This window comes from Monodelphis domestica, chromosome 3, assembly GCF_027887165.1.
Source record: "Monodelphis domestica isolate mMonDom1 chromosome 3, mMonDom1.pri, whole genome shotgun sequence".
Taxonomy (NCBI): domain Eukaryota; kingdom Metazoa; phylum Chordata; class Mammalia; order Didelphimorphia; family Didelphidae; genus Monodelphis; species Monodelphis domestica.
The window spans coordinates 296,177,719-296,193,136 of NC_077229.1; the positions used below are offsets into that span (position 1 = coordinate 296,177,719).

The window sequence follows — 15,418 nt, forward strand, 5'->3', positions numbered from 1 at the left end:
GTTCAATGAGGATATGAGTGAGGATGTTGACCTTAAAAGATCACTCTACTGCAAATAGAAATAATGTGGAAATATGACTCAAAACAGAGTAATGAAAAGTCATACAAAACTGAAAAGTAATTAAACAACAACAGCAAAAAGGGAATATGAGAAATTTTAAGATTCCTTGGACAGCAAGAAGATCAAATCAACTGATATTTAAAGAAATTGACTCTTCAATGAAAGGACAAATCCTGAAACTGAAGCTTAAATACTTTGGTCACATAATGAGAAGATTCGTTGGAAAAGATCCTGATGCTGGGAAAGATTGAAGATAAAAGGAGAAGGCAATGGCAGAAAATAATATGAATAGTGTAATTGAAGCCACAAACATGAGGTTGAACAGATTATGAGAAATATTAGAGGATAGAAATGTCTGACTCTACTTAGTCTGAAGTCATGAAAAATTTGAGAGGAGTAAAGGACTGAACAATTACAAAAGTGATTATTTTATCTAGTAAAATCAGCATGGAAGACAAAAAGAAACTTGAGACATTTCCATAAATTGAGATTATGAAATGTAACAAAGTGGCACAGCAGATAGAGTGCCTTCACTGAAGCCAGGAAGACCAGAGTTCAAATCTGGTCTTAAATGCCTCCTAGCTGTATGACCTGGGACAAGGCATTTAATCCTTTTGCTTCACTTTCCCTAACTGTAAAATGGGAATAATAATAGCAACTGTCTGTCAGCTATTATGAGGATCAAATGATATAATAATTACAAATTTATTAATGCTATTTTGCCACACTGTAAGCAATCTGAAAATGTCAGATATTTTAATGGTTAATTATGACTACCAAACTCAAAGTTGTTATATAGAACAGCTGGAGAGCCTTTGAGTGGCTGCTATCTAAATCAATTTTCATGTACTTTAAATTGAACCCATTTTTCTATTTATAGTGCATGATAAATGTTATTATCATTAGAATACAGCTTTTCTCAATAATAAATTTCTTATTCATTTTTATTAATTTCAAGTGTAGTTATTTGTGTATTAAAATAGAAATTCTTAACCTGAGGGCTTATGAATCTATTTAAAAATCAATTTTGAAAACTATTGCCACATAACTGGTTTCCTTCCTAATTCTATGTATTTTTAATTTTATGCACTAAAAAAACAATATTCTGTGGAGTTCTTGAGATTCACCATACTGTCAAAGGGTCCATAAGACCAAAAATGTTCCTTCAATTAGAAGAAGCATCTTCCTTTTGCCTTCTAGATAGAAACATTTTGTAAAACATCAGAGCCCAAGAAAGATATTTGCCCAAGCAAGGGAGAAGTAAATCCCTCCAAATTTACTACTTTCACTTTTGATGTCATACCTAATTGAAGTATATCCCTTGAAGATTGCCCCTAGGATCTACCAATTTTGTGACTTAAAGGCTATTTAATACATTTTTCAAAAACAAAAAACAAAAAAAAATAGCTCTCTGAAGTTAAGAAACATATCAAACACTATAGGAAAATAATATTTTAATTCTTAAAATTTTCAAATATTGGTGAAGTTCAGTATTAAAAAAATGTGAATAAAAGAAGTAATGGACTTATCTAAGTCAATATCTAGAAAATAGACATAAAAATAATTATAAATTGAAGCACAGAAACCTTTAACTAAATTGAATAAACATTTATAAAGTGACTTCTGTGAGTCAGCCACTAGAAAAAGAATAGGGATCAAAAACCAAAATGGAAATTGTCTCTGCCATCAGTTAGCTTTTATTTTACTTATTTGAAACAATATGAATATATGAAAATGAAATATGTATAAATATATAAACTTGCTCTTTGCAAAACATTATGCTCATTATTGGAGATGCAAATAGAAAAATAAGACCTTTCTTGATCTCAGGAAACTCACTTTCTAAATGGAATAGTTTGCATGCATAGGAGATTTAAGCTACAAGTCAAATGGAAAGTACCATCTTCCTTATGGTATAGAAAGAAAATAAAGAAATATATTAATGCTTTTCCTTTAATGTCATTTTCACTAATAAATTTGGGATTTTTGGTTTTGAACCATCTGATTACACCAGATTTTGGTGACAACAATTTTCTTTTCTAGGTTTTTGGTAGCTATGGCTACTTATTGAAGGAATTTTCAGCTTCGCTTTCCATGAGTGTTTTTTTTTCCCAGCATGATATTTTCATACATTAGAGGGAAAACATTGATATTCTCAATGCTCTTGGATTCAGGGTCCTGGGCTGTTTCCATCGGTTCTGAGAAATAGTGGTTGAGGTACTGGTAGTTGGTTAACTTTCCTGGTACATGTTGCTTTCTGCATCTCTCTCCCGGTTATTTACTACTTCTACTAGGTAACCTGTTTGTCCCATGAATGGCATTTGTTTGGTAATTGGTGAGAATGGCACATTCCTCCATAGGAATTGCTTCCCTGGATGATGGCTCTAGGTGCTGTGGGCAGGGTAGCTATCACCCTCAATGGTTTTGTAACTGCCTGGTGATGGTAACTGGTTAACAGGTATTGCTGGCTGTAGTGGGCAATTTGAGCCCTTTCTCCATAATGATTTCTCCCAACAATTCTGGCTGCAGGCGAATTTCTATTACCAAAGTTCTTGGGGTCAGTGTCCTTGAATATTATCATCAGAAAGGGCAGTGATAGTTTGATTTGCCTAGTTCATGCTTCGTTCTCTGTTCTGTTACTCAGAATTCTCTGCTATTTCAGCTATTTAAGATAAGTATTGGTAAAAAAGTACACAAAACAAATAGCCATGTAGTTTTGCCTTTTCTTTTTTATTATTAATAGAATTTATCCACAAGTGTCCCAGCTCCTCTTCCCATTACCCCTATCAAAGAAGGCATCATCTGGGAGACAGATATTCTCAGAAAAATTGTGTCTTTCATTTTTCCTTCTTTTAGTTTTCTTTCTGAAGATAATATTCAACTCCTTTAAGAATTTAATCTTATGTATTTGATGTATTTTTAGGTGAAACTGTGTGTGTATATAAGTATGTATGTGGGTATGTGCTTTCATTCCACCTATATCTGTTTCAGTTAATAGTGAATTACATCCAGGATTGTGCTAGAGCCAGCTCAAACTGCCATATCTCTTTTTAATCCTTACTTTTGTTCCTTATAAATGATACAAATTATCAATTCCAAGACAGAAGAGCAATTTGTAAACTCTAAGTTTAATACTGACATTGGGCTGGGTTATTGTCTTTGGTTACTTTCAGCAAAATCTAGTTTTATTATTTATTTTTATGTTTTGAAGGAGTTTTAAAATTTGTTTGATTACATAATTACAACTTCTATTTCTATTAAGATTCACTTGATGCATAATATTTTCCTGTTTTATCATTTTTATATTTTGCTTTTTGGTGAGTAATTTTAATATTACCTGAGGAAACAAAATCTGACCTCAGTGATTTATTAGCAAGGCATAAAAATGCCTTACTATTAAGGTCCAGACCCTGCACCTAGGCACAAAGACTCTAAAGAGAGTTTCACAAAGGTTTCTGTAGTGGAGTTATGTTTATCAGTTACTCTTTTTATATATAGGAATTTTCCAAAGTTTAAAGACTGGTTTATTCCATTCTGAAAAATAATTAGTGGTATAATAATAAATTACTTCCCCCAAATCACATCACTTTACTTAATTCAAGAAAATGAGACAACTCCAGCAACTGTACAAAATGTTGTCAATGAACCAGCTCAAACTGACACACAAAATAGCATCAATATGGTTCTCTTAGTTCTCTCTTTTGATCCATGAGAGATTTAACTTTTCAAGGGTTGATACCTATACACTAATTCTATAAAATTCTTAACAGGATCATAGTTGGTAGAGCACACTTAAAAACTCTTTGTAACTAACCTGAAACAGGCTTTAATGTAACAATTAATGCAAATTCTAAAATGAGTTATAAGGCAGAGGGCAGTTAGGGCCTATTTATCAAAGATAGCTGCTAAATAATTTCTTTAAAGTCAAGTGAATCAAGAAGAGGGATTCCACTAGGAGTTACCTGAAGTGGGTAATATTATTTCTGATATTACTTACTAGATTTCCTGAAAGTTGTTAATAATTTTCCCATATTAGTTAATGTAGGAACAAGATATTGATCATATCCCTTATTGTGAAGCTGTAAGAAAGTATAAAACCCTATGGTTTTGTAAGAACATTTATGCTATAGAATCTACCTCAATTTGGAGAGAGGAAATGGACTCACACATGACCTGGGAAATTTTCAAATCAGTGGTTCATAGCAGCCTACTCTAATTTGGAGACCTCTATATATTCAGCTAGGGATCAGAAGAAATTCATCCAATCTCCATGTAGTTTTACAGGTTTGTAGATTATAACCACACCTTTCTTTTTATGTTTAAACCATCATGCCCCCAGGTTTTTGGAAGGTTGGTTTTCAACTAATCCTATAGTGTGGTTAAAAAGCGATACTGGTGAGTTGCTCAATAGATTATTCAACATGTCCCAACTAATTCACGGGAAGAAAGGAATAAGTCCTAAACTATCAAAAATAAACAATAACAGCAACAACAGCAACAACAAAACTACTATGCAGGCTTCAGATATAGCCATTTTGCAGATACTGTGAGTGGGCCTGGTTAACCCAGCAGTGTCTTAGAAGAGTGATACATGATGGACCAAAGGTTATTATCAAAATTATTGACTAAAGTATGATTAAAGGTTGGATTTTCAAGAAAAAACAATTAGTAATGGTCTTATTATTATTATTATCAGACATTATAATAGCAATGGAATGCATAAAAGGATCTCATTTAGTGGTATTGGGGAGCTAGATAGTTTGAGAACAATTATTGCATCACCCAAGGACAAAGTAGCATTAATCCCTTCCTTCTACTTAACAATAGTAGAAATGTAGGCAAGGGGGTTGATATAAGTAGTGCAAAATTTCTTATGAACTCTGATGGAATCATTAACTTGTATTTGGAATCTATTATTTTCTAATTCAGCAAAGTTATTAGCTTGGGTTGTTGTCAAGTTGGGTGTTTTCCTCTGGGCATATTATGAAGAATTTAGCCAGGATGAAAGGAGAAAAGAGGCTTTCAAGTCAAGGGTGTTCATCATCCTTTGTAAAAGCCTGCAAACTGCCTGCAGAAAACGTGTTGGGTTTTAGAATGGTCACAGGCTACTTAATGGGCAGGAACAACCATGAGTCAAGGTCTATTGGATATGTATGATAACAAATTCAATGTTCACAACCTCTCCCATGTATTTTATATTGTTTACAACTATTTAAATGGGATTGCTATTTCCATTGCTTGTTGTTGGGTTGTTGGATGCTATTGGTAGGATAGAGAAATGCTAATGATTAATGTGGGTTTATTTTATATCCTTCCAATTTGCTAAAGTTGTTAATTGTTTTGATACATTTTTGGTTGATTCTCTAAGATTCTCCAAGTATTCCATCACCTGTAAAGAGTAATGACTTTATTTCCTCATGGCCTATTTGAATTCCTTAAATGCTTTCTTCTTTTGTTGCTATAGCTGGAATTTCTAGTACACTACTTAATAGTAGTGGTGACAATGCACAACTTTGCTTCACTTCTGATCTTATTGATAAGGTTTCTTATTTATCCCCATTGCAGATAACATTTGCTGATGATTTTAGATAGATGTCATTTGTCATCTTTAGGACTGCTTCACTTATTCCAGTGTTCTCTAGTGTTTTTAATAGGAATGGTTTGAATTTTGTGAAAAGTTTTTTTTTTTTCTGTATCTATTGAGATATTCATGTGTTTTCTGTTGGTTTTGTTATTGATATGGTCAATTATGCTTATGGTTTTCCTAATGTTGAATAATTCACAAATTCCTGGCATAAATAAAAGATTCATAGAACAGTGTTAAACATAATGATTAAAAATAATAAATATTTAACCTTCTTGTAAAGAAAATAATTCATTAGAAAGTTTCTTGGGACCAGGCTCAACTAGCCAGCATTTATCTTAGGTAGTATTTGAACACTGATCTTCTTAATTTAGAGACCATCTGTGTATCCATTCTACCTTTTTGTTGTTATTCATGGGAAAAAAACAAAGTTACATTATAAATGAGATGGTATTAGAATCCATACTGTGCATTGGTTCTAAGGCAGAAGAGCAGTAAGGGCTAGGCAATGGATATTTAGTGACTTGCCCAGCATCACACAGCTAGGAAGTATCTGAGGCCAGATTTAGACCTAGGACCTATCATCCCTAGGTCTGACTCTCAATCCACTGCTCTGCCAAACTGTCCCTGTGACATGGCATCTTTGAAGTAAAGCATTAATGAAATGGTATTAAACTGGGAAATAAGTATGATTATAATAATGACAGTATTTGGCATTTATACAGTACTTTAAGGTCTGCAAAACACTTTCCATGTTATATTACAATCACTCAATGATTTCTAGCAACATTTTACCAATGAAGAAACTGAGCCTGGGAGAGGATATTTGACTTGTCCAGAGTCACAGAGTAATTAATATCTGAGGCAGGATTTGAAATGCTGTCTTCCTTATTTCAAGTCCAGCAGTCTAGCTTTAATGTCATTATAACCTGCCTAAATTCCACTAGGACCTAACATTTGGTCAGAAAAGATCTTGAACAATTTCCAAAGTAACATAATCACTTTCAATTTTAACCTTATCAACAAAGAATATTCATGTACTACTCCTAACTTTTGGGTTGTGTTCAAAGTACACTGAAGGCAAGGCTTTCAAGTTAATCAAAAAGAAGGGCAGCATTGATTTGCTACTCAAATAGTACTATTCTGTGGTTATGAAATGTAGTCACAACTGGAGAAGAAAGTGGATAGCGGGAAATAAGGTGTAATAGTAAAGTGTGATACTATAGTGAAAAGACTGCTAGATTTGGAGTCAAGGGGTCTAGGTTCAATTTGCTTTGGCCTCTTCCTACCTGTGTGCCCTTGGCCAAATAATTTAATCCCTTTTGATTTTCTTCATCTATATAAAATGAGGGGTTCAGAAAAGAAGCTTCTCAGATACCTTATAGTTCTAAAGCTACAGCCTTGTTACTAACTGTTAAAGTATAATACATTAACTTTTCATTCTTGTATTTTCATACCAGAAAACCAAAAAGGATTCAAGACCCCCCAAAATTAATCTCTAGTAATAAATTTCAAGGGCAGAATAGTGGATACAGAGGCATCCCTAAAGTCAGGAAGATATCTTCCTGAGTTCAAATCTGGCCTAGAAACTTACTAGTTGTATGTCCCCTGCAGGTCACAACTATTTGCCTTGATTTTCCATCTGTAAAATGACCTGAAGAAGGAAATGCCAAACCGCTCCAATATCTTTGCCAAAAAAGAAAACCTCAAAGAGGGTCATGAAGAGTGATTCAAAAGACATGTCTGAAAAACAACTGAACAACAAAATAAGAATTTCAGGCATCATTGCAGAGGAAAAGAGTGGTCTCTGATGAAGTTACATATAGCACAGAAGCAACTACCTATTCTTTCTCCAAGTAAGGTAGTAAAGAATTCACATTCAGAAAACTTAGCTTGATTTCAGACTCTTCCATTTGTTGCTTCTGAGACCTTGGAAAAGTGACATCTTTTTTTAGCTTCATATCTACTTTAGGGTTGCTTACATAAGACTGATTATATGCAAACACACCTACATGCATAGACACATATAAACATATGTTATATTCTCATAAACCTTAGTTGAGGACCATATAATGACTTTTATAAGTGAGAATTGAATTAAAATTTTTACATCAATGTCAGCTAAACTACTACTACTACCTGTACAAAATATCTGCTCTTAATGGAATATTCTCAGAATTTAAAAATAAAATAAAGCAGGATACTTCCCTTTGACATTTGCCCAGCAGGAATTGCAAATGTACTTTAATAGTAATATAAAAACATTATTTAGAAGACAAATAATATAATCAATTTTACAGAATATCTACATTAGGAGAAATTAATCAATATGTGGAGTTTGTTGATTTTTTTCTATTTTTGTGTGATTATCCATTTGTTCCTACATTTGAAACTCTAGTTTTAATGATTCTCTGGCATATTTTAAATATCTTAAAAACCTGTATTATGATCATCTCAAAGAATTGTCAATACAAAATGGGATATAATCTATGTAAATGACAAATAAAATATTATGTGATATATATGCATATAGATACATAAATTTTTGTTTTGTTTTTTAAAGCATTGAAATTGGAGACAGAAAATCTGTCATCTTTTCCTGGCTCTTCCATTGACTGGCACATGCTCCTGGGTAAGTTATTTCTTGTCTTCATTTTTCCTTTTCTATAAAAGGTTTTAAACTAAATGGAAAAAAATGTCTTGTAGCCCTAAAATATTATAATATCGTGATGTTCCTGCCGTACTGTTTCTTTGGAAAAAAAATGAAAGGTTTATCAAAATCAAAGAAAGATGGGTTGTCAAAAATCCTAAAGGGAAGAAAATAAAGGTAATTTTTTTCTTCAGTTATTCAAACTTGACGACAGTTTCATGTTTGAGTCCTTGTTTCTTGCTTACCACATATACTCATCAGCTCTGGTTCCACATCCTGAAATAGGAATTTTATCCCAAGCCTTCCTTCTTTCATCTTTGTTCATATTATCACAACTCAAGATGAGGGCCTTATCAACCCCCAAAATTATGACACCAATTGCCTAAAATATTTTCCTTTCTCCAATCTTTCCAACTCTCTATTTCATCCTAGACACATTTGTTAGAACAAAAATCCCAATACGCAACTATGACAATTTCACTTCATTATCTATTTCCCATAACCTCCTAAAGTTAACTTAAAATTCCTTTGCCTTATTTTGTACTTTCTTCATGTTCTAATACTAAACAATGCTCTCTAAATGTCTTAATACTTCCCTATATCCATTCTATGCTCCATTCAAATTGCCCTATTTACTTTTCTTGAATCTGTCCTATGATTTCCAGAATATCTTCTTTCAATCATATGTAATGGAGTTTGAGAGGACCAACAAAGGTCAGGACTCACCAATTTTGATTCTTGAAGTTGGAGTAGTAAAATATCAGTAATGAATAAATTAAGAATGAAGCAAGAAGCCATTTATTCCGGCCAGTTTGAGTAGCAATCCAAATGGAAGTCATTTTTTCCCCAATGGATGAATGGTCAAAAACAGTTTTCAGGAGAAAGAATCAAAGACAAAAAATAGTCCTTTTTAAAAAAAAGTGTTCTAAATTTATATTAATTAGAGAAATGCAAATTAAAACAACTCTGAAGTATAAACTCATACCTAACAAGTTGGTTAATATAACAGAAAAAGAAAATGTTGTATGTTGGAGGGGATGTGGGGAAATTAGGATAATAAAATACTGTTGGTGGAGTTTCAAACTTATCCAAACATTCTGGAGTAGAATTTGAAAGTATGTCCAAAGGACTAGAAAACTTTGACTTAGTAATATTACTACTAGGTTTGTCTTCAAAAGAGATTTTTTTAAAGGGTAAGGATATTTGCACAAAAATGTTTATGGCAGCTCTTTTTATGGTAACAAAAAATTGGAAATTGAGATAATGTTTATCAATTATAGAATGGCTAAAAATATATATTATTTTGATGGAATACCATTAAACTATAAAAAATGAATGACAAGCAGAATGATTTCAGAAAAACCTGGGAAGATTTGAACTGATACAAAGTGAAGTGAGCAGAATCAGGAGAATATTATTGAGTGTAATAGCAAATGTATATAATAATCAACTATGAAATACTTAACTATTCTTAGCAATAAAATGATCCAAGAAAATTCTAAAGGACTCATAATGAAAAATGCTGTGTACCTCTAGAGTATAACTGATGGCATTGGATTGCAGATAGAAGCATTCTTATTTTCACTTTATTTTTGTGAGTGTATTTTGAGGCTTCTAACAATATGACCAATGTGGAAATGTTTTGCATGATCTCATATGTAAAACAAATCAACTTGCTTACCACCTCAAAGAGAAGGGTGAGGATAAGAGGAGGGTAATAATTTGGAACTCAGAATTTTAGAAAACAGATGTCTAAAATGGTTTTACATAGAATTTGAAAATAAAATATTATATTTTTAAAAATGAAAAAATAGCAGGCATCTTTAATGAATCTGGTGTTCAAGTTTCTGAATGTCCAAATTTGGGGGCAGCATTCAAAATAGAATATTATACTTGCTTGGAGAAGTTTTATATAATTATTTACATTTTATATATATATAAGAGAATTATCATGTGAACATAACTAAACTCAGTAAATTGAAAAAAATTTCCCATTGGGCCAGAATGAGAGGAGAACTTTGCCAGGGTTCTGGAATCCTTCACCTTCTGCATCTAAGTCTTCTTGTAATTAAAAGAGGCAAAAAGGAATGACTGTAGGATTCTAACTGCTGCTGCTAGCCTTATAATTCACTAAGGGTCATTTACAGTAAAATTGCTGCAACAGAGCAAGTTGGACTTAGCATGCCTTGAATTAGGGCTGTTTCTAAGGAGGGGAATGGCCTTTGTATTACACAAACTATAAAAAAAGAGTGATTAGCAGGAGATATTAAGCCAAGGAATCTGGGGTGAAGAGACTCTCTAGAAGCTGCCAACCTCAGGAAATCTATTAACATGAGACTTTGGAGTTTATCTGGGGAAGCTGATTTTGTCTACTCCTATATATGCCATTTCTTCTAACTATAATCCTTTCTTCACATGTCAAATTCTGCTTATCTTTTAAAGCTGAGCTTAAGTACAACTCCCTCATTGAAGTTTCCCTCTTTTCTTAAAATGGAATGTGATCTCTCACATCTCCAAAAAATGACATCACTTTGTACTATATACATATTTCTCATATTCTACCTTGTATTATATTTATTTGCACACCTGTACAATGCCTAATATGTGTTAGCCTGTCTCATTTGTGCATCTCTCGTTATGCCACAGGGATTTTCACATAGTGTATGATCAATAAATAATTGTTGAATTGACATGATAAAAACAAAGGCATACCTACAGTATGCTTTTCATTACCAAGAGTGACATATCTTAAACAAAGAAAAAAAGATTTCTGTTTTTGTGTAAGTCATCACAAAAATATGAAAACTAATTTTTCATTAGCTTTTCTATAGGCCTTAACCCTAGAAATGAAAAGCAGAGAATGTATAAATGTATTCATAAACAGGACATGTCTTACTTAGCCTCCTTATAATCACTGAAGTGGAAAATTTGTGGGCTAGTGACATATTTGAAATATAATAAAAGTTGCTGAAATGTGGTCAGGATTGAATTTGTTGACTTTAGCAGCTATACACAGTGGAATTATTGATTAGCACACATCTGAAGTAATGTAAAATGTTTAAATCTTGGGCCAGAGAACTCCAGGGACCAGTTCTATGGCAGAAAAGTCCTTCAGTACCAGAAGCATCATTTGCTATGGCCATGTATTCCTGATTCATGCACCTCACAAACAAATGTACTTTAAATTTTTGTGCATTCTTTCCACTGACAATTGTTCAAGAATAATTTGTGTTAGAGTAACTCCCAGTCTTATTATGTGGAAAAGGGAAGAAAATGTTGAGTAGCTACTATTCTTGCAACACTATCTTAGTAAATGTCTTTGTTTTTAGCTAACATCTGTTGGAATAATAATAGTAATAACTAGCATTTATTTAGAACTCTGAGGATTCAAAGGTCTATAAATATCATCCCATTTAATCATCCCAATAAACTTAGCATTATTATTATCATCCCTATTTTACAGATAAGCGAACTGAGACAAACAGAAGTAAATTGACTTGTTCGTGGTCACATAGTTGCTATTTGAAGCTGGATTCATGCTCAGGTCTTCCTCATTCAGTCAAGCTCTATGACCTCTGTGCAATGTAGCTACTTATTAAATATAAACTCATACATTTTGGGTGTAACTCATGAGCATTTTTAGTTTTAAGACCAATATATATAGACCTAATTCTGATGTTGGACAAGTCAATTAAATTCTATGAACCTAATTTTTGTCACGTGTAAAACTGAGGAAAATATGCCTTCTCACTACTTTATATGTCTGTGGAAAGATAATGATGAAGTACACATACATCCCTGTATGTGTATCTTTTGATGGTGAAATAGAATGGAGTTGGGATGATACAGTGATGCCAATTGGTAATGTCTATCCCTTTCTGCTTTTCATTTGTGACCATTGGACAGTACCATGTGATCTCAAGCTTCTACTTTAGCATATTTATGAGTAATTTCATCACAGGCAGAAAGGGAGAGGTGAGAAACTGGATGCATCAGTCTAGATCAGTTTTCTGCCTTAGTAAGTAAGGGTTTGTTCCCAGGAACTGAAAGGAATGAGTAGTATGATGAACGTGAAGAATGATTCTGAATTGGTTTACTTATTCCCATCTAAATGCTTAGAATGGTGATAATACTGACTTAAGAGAGTTCAATATACTTTTCTGGGAAGGAAGAATGTGGCTAAATAGAGGGAAATGATGATAAATTTGATTAGGATTAGTTGACAAACATATATCTTGGAAGTCTATTAGAATCTAGTTTAGCAAAAAGGAAGAAGTAGAACCTGTGCTATGAATGGCAACTAGTTATAATTTGGACACCTTGATTAATGTCCACAGTGCTCCCTTTAGGTTATGATGGATTATTTCATTTCTTATGTGAGATATCTGAGATCCTGAGAAAGTAAATATTTCTGGGTCATAGAGGAAGTAAATAGGAAAGATTACCATGATGTTTTGAACATGGGAGGCTAGAAAACACTGGTAGCCTAGACAGAAATAGAGAGGAGGAAAGCCATTTTGATGAAAAAGTTGATTTTCTGGATACAAGCATTTCACTATCTGGCAATACATACAAGTAAAGTTTTTTAGTCATCTCTTAGAAATATAATAAAGGGACATTGATGAAAAATAAAATTGAAGCCATGGAAATAGATGCTTTCTCTGTGGAAGTAAAAATTTATAAAAAGTCAGTAAGTGACCAATGAAAATCCACAATTATGATTCTGGAGGGAAAATGTGTAAGGAAAGAAAATAGAAAAGCATTGATCTGAATAATAGAATGAGAGGATAGTAAAGTTGTAAGAAGCTTTAACCATTTTATTATATTCTTGAGTGACTTGGAAATATAGAATTTTAAGTTATTCTTATTAGAGATTTCCCCCTCCCCCATACAGACACATATGAACTAATGCAGAGAGATTCAGAATTGAAAAGAGGAACCTATGAGGCTCCTAAATGGAATATAGAACTGCTAGAAATGTTTATAGTCTTATTTCTTAAAATTATCTACATGTAATTTTATTTATATGCAACATTCAATACAATCCATCCTCTACCATATTTCTTACACCATATTTCAGACATACAGATAATTTTTTAAATAGTAGACGATACAATGTTTCCAGAGATGAGAAAGACTTTGGATCACATGATGTAATTATTTATTTTTTATTTAATTAATAGTTTTGAGTAGCCCTGGCCTTTTTTGACAATGGTGAAAAATGTGATTCAAGCCAATTCACTTCTCTATGCAAATGCTACTCTTTCTCTAGCTTTCTGATTTTAGAAAGTTCCCCATTGTCAACTAAGAAATGGAACTGGACAACAATAGCATTCAGTTGACTAATATGAGAACCCCTTATTCTCAGATGAGGCAAAGCTCTTTGATTTCTAGCCCTTTCTCTCAGAATTGAAGAAATACAATACTTTTATACAATAATTCAGCTTTAACATTTCTACACCATTGCGCTATGTGGTTTGCCTAAATTTTTCTCCCATCTCATCTCAAACTTTTAGGATCCCTGATTTACTTCGAGTATCAATCAAAGAACTACTTTTGCTTGGTTTCTCTAGATTCTAATTTCTCCTCTACCCCTGTTAACTTATACAAATCTGCTTTGATCATATCTATATAGCTCACACAAATTTGGGAAGTCTTTTTCTTATCTCCCATTTTCACTAGAAGTCAAACTGCTAGAACAAGACTACATCTTCCCTTCAAGATTCCATGTGCACTCATGAAGTATTGGGAATTCTGTTACTTATGCTCCTCTTGAGTTCCCATTCTGATGTGTTCTCTGTAAAATAAACCACCAATAAAAATCACCTTAGCATTATTTAATCATTTGACATCAATAAAGTTTTACAAAAGGTAATTTTGAAAAGACTATCTTAAATAGAACAAGTAAAGAAATACATGTTTTCCTCCATAACACATATTTAATTTTAATCTTCCTTGGACCCTGAGGATAAGGATAAGTATTTCAGACTTGAAAGAGTACAACCAAGCTTTCACCTCTAACTAGCAAGTTTGTATTATTGTGGTGGCTCAAGCAGGCTGACTCAGGACTTCCTGCTTTAGTGGCTTTGACTGTCCAGAAACTCCAACATATATTAAGTCACAAAGTTGCAGACCAATCTGTCCTGTCTTAAAAAATTCTCCCAAGTCAGGAAAGTTAGAAACAACCGAGACAACAAAACAGAAGCTATGTATGCTCATGACATCATGTTGACCTACATGGGGATAGTAAGTGTTGGTACTGGCACTGTCTCTCTCACAACCTGGAAACTTGCAATTACTGCCTCCTCATTTGAATTCTGACAGTCAGGAAAAAGCACAAATACAAGGCTGAGTCATTGTCATCAAAACCTGGATTCTAATTCTCAAATAAATCAAACACGCTTTCCTCACAAGGTTTTAAACACACAGGAAACAGTCATAGAACACCAACATGTAAGTTCATTCCACGAAGGGTAATTATACCAGAGCTAACACACTATATGTAATCATAAGTAATGAACTCTCAATGGACAATACCCTATATATATATATATATATATATATATATATATATATATGCATATATATACATATATACATACTTATATATATGTAAACATATTTTTATATATGTTTATGTTTTCTCTTTCAATAAATTCCTCCAGAGCAGGATTTCTTTCACTTTAGTCTTATTTATTTATTTATTTATTTGTTCTTTTTAAAAGTTCTTACCCTCTGTCATAGAATCAGTACTATGTATTGGTTTTAAAGCAGAAGAGCAGTAAGGGCTAGGCAATGGGGATTAAGTGACTTGCCCAGGGTCACACAGCTAGGAAGTGTCTGAGGCCAGAATTGAAATTAGAACCTCCCCTCTTGAGGTCTGGTTCTCAATCTACTGAACCACTCAGCTGCCCCTACTTTAGTCTTTTTAGTTTCATCACCTTAGCACAGTATGTGAAGTTTAATAAATGCTTGTTGATTATTTCTTGATTATAAAGTCTGTTCTTTCACAACAACTCAATGAGATAGATTTCATAGATATTATTATTTTTGTTTTTGAAAAAATAACTTCAAGAGATTAAATGATTTGCTTAAGATGAGTCAGTAAGCTTCATCTAAGGAAT

At 32.9% G+C, this 15,418-nt stretch overlaps 1 protein-coding gene across 3 annotated transcripts in view; it reads left to right on the forward strand.

Annotated features, from left to right (window-relative positions):
- Positions 1 to 15,418, forward strand: part of SNTG1 (syntrophin gamma 1) — a 1,241,132-nt gene that overhangs the window by 444,358 nt on the left and 781,356 nt on the right. For all 3 annotated transcript variants that reach the window (XM_056823896.1, XM_056823897.1, XM_056823895.1), the window contains exon 3: positions 8,208 to 8,276. The gene's annotated coding sequence lies outside the window, so the exon portion shown is untranslated. The remainder of the gene's footprint in view (positions 1 to 8,207; positions 8,277 to 15,418) is intronic.